The sequence below is a fragment of the Bos javanicus genome, chromosome 28 (assembly GCF_032452875.1).
Source record: "Bos javanicus breed banteng chromosome 28, ARS-OSU_banteng_1.0, whole genome shotgun sequence".
NCBI classification, from domain to species: Eukaryota; Metazoa; Chordata; class Mammalia; order Artiodactyla; family Bovidae; genus Bos; species Bos javanicus.
The window spans coordinates 4282205-4289252 of record NC_083895.1 but is presented as its reverse complement, the minus strand read 5'-3'; positions in this window follow the sequence as shown (position 1 = coordinate 4289252).

The window sequence follows — 7048 nt, the reverse complement described above, 5'->3', positions numbered from 1 at the left end:
GAACCACCAGATGATCCACCAGTCCTGCTTCTAGGTATAAGCTCACAGAAAATGAAGACTAGTTACTGAAGACACACCTGCATTCCCATGGGGATAGTAGCATTATTAACAACAGCCATGATATGGAAATAACATAAATGCCTACCAACAATAAACTGATAAAGAAAATGTGGGGGACTTCCCGGGTGGCACAATGGATAGGAATCCACCTGCCATGCAGGGGATATTAAAAGAGGAAAAGGTCAGTCCCACCCTGATCCCCTTTTCCACAAGTCTCCCCAGTCCTACAATAAGGAAAGTCACTCCACGGAAGCAAGGCATGAACTACTAAATGGGGCCCAGGGTTAGTTATATGTAAGAAAATAACTGTTTCCATAAAGTAGTGCATTTTCCTGAGAAAAGCTTTTCACTCATCATTAGAGGAAATAGCTCCTGTCAAATTCTAGTCAAAGACAGCGTGTGTCCAATGGGCAATGCCTTCCCAAACTGGCACATGGGGACCCAGGGAGTGTGGGAGTGAAGGATGGGGAGAGGAGCCCCCAGGCCAGCAGGTTCCCAGGTGTCTCCCCGGCCCAGGGCCAGGCTTCCCACCCACCAGACTCCATCATATCCCACGTGTTCATCCAGCTCCTTTGGCTGTAATAGTTTGCATAGGAGTGAATAAGGCCTAGTCTAGATTCTGAATATGTTTCAGTGGCCCCTCTGGTCCCCAAAGTCAAACAGGTTACGCTGAAAAAACCTGAGCAGCCTTAACTCCCTCCAAGGGGAGCTTCCACGCAGCTTTTCGTGGGGGTTGCCGAGTTATTGTCTCCCCTGCATTAAACTAAGAAAACTTTCTCAGTAATTTTTAGGTCTTTTCCCCCCACAGAAATCTCTTAATACTCATTCCTTGAATATCTTACAAGCCCATTTCCCCAGTCATGTAAATTCCTCAACTCAGCCTTTTAAAAGCCTTTTATATCAGATTTTAATTTGACATGGAAAATTGTTTAAGATAGTTATTAACTGGCAGAGATAACTGGGAAAAATAATCAACACCATTATTCAAGAGAATTTACAGCAATAACTTCTAATTTCTAATATTTCTAACTTCAACTGATATCGCCTAAATTTAGTTCCCTATTACATCAGTTCCTCTCAGCTGGCATACATTTTTACAGAATATAAAAGAAACATACTGAAACAAAAATGCCTCCTGATTCCCTGCTTCAGCTGGTGGTTTACAGTGGTCTGAAGGAGCAACAATAGAGCATCTGGAAGGTTTTCAATCCCCAGTGATGGGTATCCCCAGGATGGTGATTATTTATCTTCAAATTCCAAATCAGCTACGAGATATGAGAGCAGAGTCACTCTGCTAGGAACCTGAGGACAGTGGGCGATTGGTGACTGTGACCTGCCCTCGAGATTAAAATGGAAGAGGAGAATGAAGATGTGAGCAGAGAAGCTCTGAACCAAAACACACCCTGTGTGCTGCTAGAGTGATGCGCGCTCTGGGAGATTAGGAAGTAGAGAGGTGGCTCCTGGCCAAGGGAATCTTGCAGGAGATGACAATCCACAAGGGGCCTGATGGGCTGGGACTGAGGTGGAAAGGCACAGACAGGAAAGCTAAGTCAACACCAGGAAATGCAAAGAGAACACTTTGCTTGGAGTGGAAACTTTATGTCAGAGTACAGAGTGACCATGGTGTTTAAATAACAGTTGTCCAGACAACAAGGTCTGACTGTATAGCACAGGGAATATACTCAACATCCTGGGATAAACGATAACAGAAAAGAATACAAAAAAGAACATATGTACAATGGAGTCACTTTGCTGTACAGCAAAAAGTTAACACAACATTGTAATTCCACTATACCTCAATTAAAAAAAAAAAAAAAGACTAGTAAAAACAAAATAGTCAGCCCACCTCAGTATCAACGAGCTCACCAAGTACCCAAATCTTGGTTTCTAATGCCATTCTCAAATCAAGGGAACCAAGGCTCCTGTTGGTTCCAGAACTGAGACATGTGTTAGGGAAATTCAATGAATAGTCTCATTTAGGCTTCAGAGACAAAGCAGAGCAGGCCTCTTATCTGGCTTCTAACCTGCCTGGACACTGCCCTAACTGGGAGTACCTGGGAGTGACTGCCTGCTGTGAGTGCAGAACTCAAAGCACCTTAGATAAGATAGAGGGGAAATCTTGAGGTTGTTGAGACCCTGGAGGAGGCCTGGCCAACCAAGACCCAGGCTTAACTATATTCCAAGTTTTACAAGAAAAAACAAATAGCATTAACATGAAACCAGAGCTGCAATTTGGTCACAGACTGATGATATCAGCTTGCGACCATCCTGGGATTATAAGCGGGAACCCAGAACTCCAATCTTAGAAGTCTCACCCATGGAACAGATGTGCTGCCTGGGACCTTTTCGCAGTTGGGACTCCAGACGTGCTGTGACATGGGACTTCCCAGAGCTGTTTAAGTCTGGATGTTGGTCAAAACCCAATTTGGTTATGTATTCTCTGATTTTTCTCTTTTCTTTTAATGTTAGTATGTTGAAAGTAAGCTAGATAATTCTCTAGTAAATATCTATATTATGTGTTTGTATATAATGAGTGGCTTATTTTGTTAACAAATCCTTTGAAACTGAGACAAAAGTGAAAACTTTCAGCAAAACAGCAGGAAATATACAAGATGGACCCATTGCATCTCATCTTGTCAGAATGTAAAGAAGGCTGAAAACAAAACATGTACATTTTAATTAAAAAATACTTCATTGCTAAAAGATGCTAACCATCATCTGACAAGAGTTGCCACAAACCTTCAATATGTAAAAAAAAAAAAAGAAAGAAAGAAAAGAAAAAGAAAAAAACTCAGTATCTGCAAAGCACAATAACTGAAAAACAATAAAACAAGATATACCCATATTTTATGTCCTGTTCCTTTCAGTACTCAAATTTTTAAGTAAATATGTACAGCTGAATACCCCTTGATTTGTTTATCCTGGTGCTATGCTGGAGCAAAAGAACTGTCCCTTACAGCATAAAGAATTTAGAGACATCCGTTACTAACAGATTACCTGGAAGCAGAAGTGCTCCCAGATATTTCCATTTTCTAAACAGAAAAATTCAACAGATCAGAATGGAAAAGTGAAGGTACACACCCTAACTGCTGTCTCTGATGAGCTTTCCACCCAAAGCAGAGATGTTACACTTGCTGTGATTCAAATGCTGCTAAGTGTGCTATACCTTGAAACTCACCATCTCAAAGAGGGAACATCAGCCTGCTCCTAAGCACCTGGGTCATCACCTGTGTCTCTGAGAAAGTGGCCAGTCGGCCTGACAAGATCAATTTAGAGTATTAAAAAATAAAGAGCAAAACAAAACCCTTAAACCATTAACATCTTAAGGTTGATTTTTTTTTCTTTTTTTTTTTTTTTTGAGACCTCACTGCTTAATTGGGTTGGTGACAACGGCCTACTAGATACTTGCTTGGGAACTGAGGCGACTCATGTCTCAGCAGACTAAATGGCTCAACATCCAAATTTCTGAATAAGGCACTCGGTGTGTCTTTCGGGTGGTATTTTGCGAAGCCCCAGTCCACACTCCTCTCCCTCTCTTTAGTTGTGCTTTCGAACAGGGCCACTGCGATAACCTTCTCCCCAAAGGGGCGCACTTTGGGTGGAAGAAGAGGAGGTCAGCGAGCAAAAGATAGTTTCTCAGATATCAAACCAGTTACCATAAACAGTTTAGAAAAGAAAAGCGTAGTTTTCTGGGCTTGGATTGGGCACACAGACTGGAGAATGAACAAAGCTGCAAAGACAGGTGGTAGTAGGAAGGTCAAAATCTGATCTGGGACAAAACCGAGATGTGCAGGGCAGGCTGCAGGCTGCAAATCTCAGCCTTTACACCCCTCTAAGTCCCTTTCTAAAGGAGATCAGTCCTGGGTGTTCTTTGGAAGGAATGATGCTAAAGCTGAAACTCCAGTACTTTGGCCACCTCATGCGAAAAGTTGACTCACTGGAAAAGACTCTGATGCTGGGAGGGATTGGGGGCAGGAGGAGAAGGGGACGACAGAGGATGAGATGGCTGGATGGCATCACTGACTTGATGGACGTGAGTCTGAGTGAACTCCGGGAGTTGGTGATGGACAGGGAGGCCTGGAGTGCTGCAATTCATGGGGTCGCAAAGAGTCAGACACGACTGACCGACTGAACTGAACTGAACTGAAGCCCCTTCTTCTCCTCCCGGTGCCTCGTTTCACAGGGGAGGATGGGGAGTGATAGGTAGGACGGGACTCTGCAGGCACCCCAGCCTCCAACTGCGATGTGGCACCCACAGCCCCGCCTGTTGTTGTGCACAGGAGGGCCAGGAACCGCTCCCAGCCCTGCACATTCTGGAAATGGCAGTCAAGCAGCCCCACAAGACTGGGAGCTGACTGTGGCTCAGATCATGAACTCCTTATTGCAAAATTCAGACTTAAATGGAAGAGAGTAGGGAAGACCACTAGGCCATTCAGGTGCGATTTAAATAAAATCTCTTGTGATCATACAGTGGAAGTGACAAATAGATCAAGGGATTAGATATGATAGAGTGCCTGAAGAACTATGGATGGAAGTCCATAACATTTGTATAGAAGGCAGTGAAAAAAAACACCACCAAGAAAAAGAAATGCAAAAAGAAAAAATGGCTGCCTGAGGAGGCCTTACAAATAGTTGAGAAAATAAGAGAAGCAAAAGCAAAGGAGAAAAGAAAAGAGATACCCATCTCAATGCAGAGTTGCAAAGAAGAGCAAGGAGAGATAAGAAAGACTTCCTCAGTGATAAATGAAAAGAAATAGAGGAAAACAATAGAATGGGAAAGACTAGAGATCTCTTCAAGAAAATTAGAGACACAAAGGGAATTTTTATGCAAAGATGAGCACAATAAAAGACAGAAATGATACGTACATAACAGAAGCAGAAGATATTAAGAAGAGATGGCAATAATACACAGAAGAACTATACAAAAAAGGTCTTAATGACCCAGATAATCATGATGGTGTGATCAGTCATCTAGAGACAGACATCCTGGAGTGTGAAGTCAAGTGAGCCTTAGGACGCCTTACTAGTGGAGGTGATGGAATTCTAGCCAAGCTATTTCAAATCCTAAAAGATGATGCTGTGAAAGTGCTGCACTCAATATACCAGCAAATTTGGAAAACTCAGCAGTGGCCACAGAACTGGAAAAGGTCAGTTTTCAGTCTAATCCCAAAGAAGAGCAATGTCAAAGGATGTTCAGTCTACTGCACAATTGCACTCATTTCACATGCTAGTAAGGTAATGCTCAAAATCCTTCAAGCTAGGCTTCAACAATATGTGAACTGAGAACTTCCAGATGTACAAGCTGGATTTAGAAAAGGCAGAGGAATCAGAGATCAAATTGCCAACAACATCTGTTGGATCATAGAAAAGAAAGGAAATTGAAAGGTTGTTGGTGAACCATGAAAGACACTGGGATTCTTGGTCTCTGGAGGAGAAGAATTCAATCTGGGGCAAGTGACAAGGCTTGATCACTCAGAGCTTTTGTGTAATAAAGTTTTATTAAAGTATAAAAGAGATAGAGAAAGTTTCTGACATAGACATCAGAATGGGGCAGAAAGAGTGCCCCCCTGCTAGTCTTTAGCCGGATGTTACATAGCTACTAGCTATAGAAAGGAGATGTCTCAAAATTCAGAGTGGCACCAGACCCCTCACCCACAACATGTATTTTGAGATAATATTGGCACCAGATGAGTCATCCTGGGCCATAAAACAGTTGACATGAATCTTGAAGAAAGGCAGGTTTCCAAGTAAATATAGAGTTTCATTAGATTAGGAGAACGATGTATGAGTAAAACATACTGGTTTGTCAAGTCGGTTCTGAGTCTTAGGCAGAACTGACTTGAAGACAGAGTCTAGAGTAAATACATATTTCATTACTTAAGACATAGCTTAAGACAAACATTTCCATAAGAAAAATGCATTGGTTAGCATAAGGTTTGAGAAAAGTTAAGTTCAAGTGGAGCTGGGTGTTGTCATGGCAACACAGGATTTTAAAAGAAACCTCTTTTTAAACTTGTATAGAGAAGGGGAAAAAATCTAACGCTTGTCTGTTTCCTCCTGCCGCTTAAGAGAGAGATAAAAAAATGTCTGACACTTGCAGCCTATTTCCTCCATTTGGAGATCCCCTGTCTTCCTGCCTGTTAGCTTCTCATTACAGAAAAACATTTACTTCTGCTTCATGGACTATGATAAAACCTTTGACTGTGTGGACCACAACAAATTATGGCAAATTCTTAAAGCGATGGTAATATCAGACCACCTTACCTGCCTCTTGAGAAACCTGTATGCAGGACAAGAAGCAACAGTTAGAAATAGATGTGGAACAATGGACTGGTTCAAAATTTGGAAAGGACTACATCAAGGCTGTATATTGTCATTCTGCTTATTTAATCTATATGCAGAGTACATCGTGTGAAATGCCAGGCTGGATGAAGCTCAAGCTGGAATCATGACTGCTGGGAGAAATATCAATAACCTCAGATATGCAGATGACATCACCCTTATAGCAGAAAATGAAGAAGAACTAGAGAGCCTCTTGAAGAAGATGAAAGAGGAGAGTGAAAAAGCTGGCAAATTAAGCAACTGACAAACAACTAATCTCAAAAATATACAAGCAACTCCTGCAGCTCAATTCCAGAAAAATAAACCACCCAATCAAAAAATGGGCCAAAGAACTAAATAGACATTTCTCCAAAGAAGACATACAGATGGATAACAAACACATGAAAAGATGCGCAACATCATTCATTATCAGAGAAATGCAAATCAAAACCATAATGAGGTACCATTTCACGCCAGTCAGAATGGCTGCTACCCAAAAGTCTACAAGCAATAAATGCTGGAGAGCGTGTGGAAAAAAGGGAACCCTCTCACACTGTTGGTGGGAATGCAAACTAGTACAGCCACTATGGAGAACAGTGTGGAGATTCCTTAAAAAACTGGAAATAGAACTGCCTTATGACCCAGCAATCCCACTGCTGGGCATACA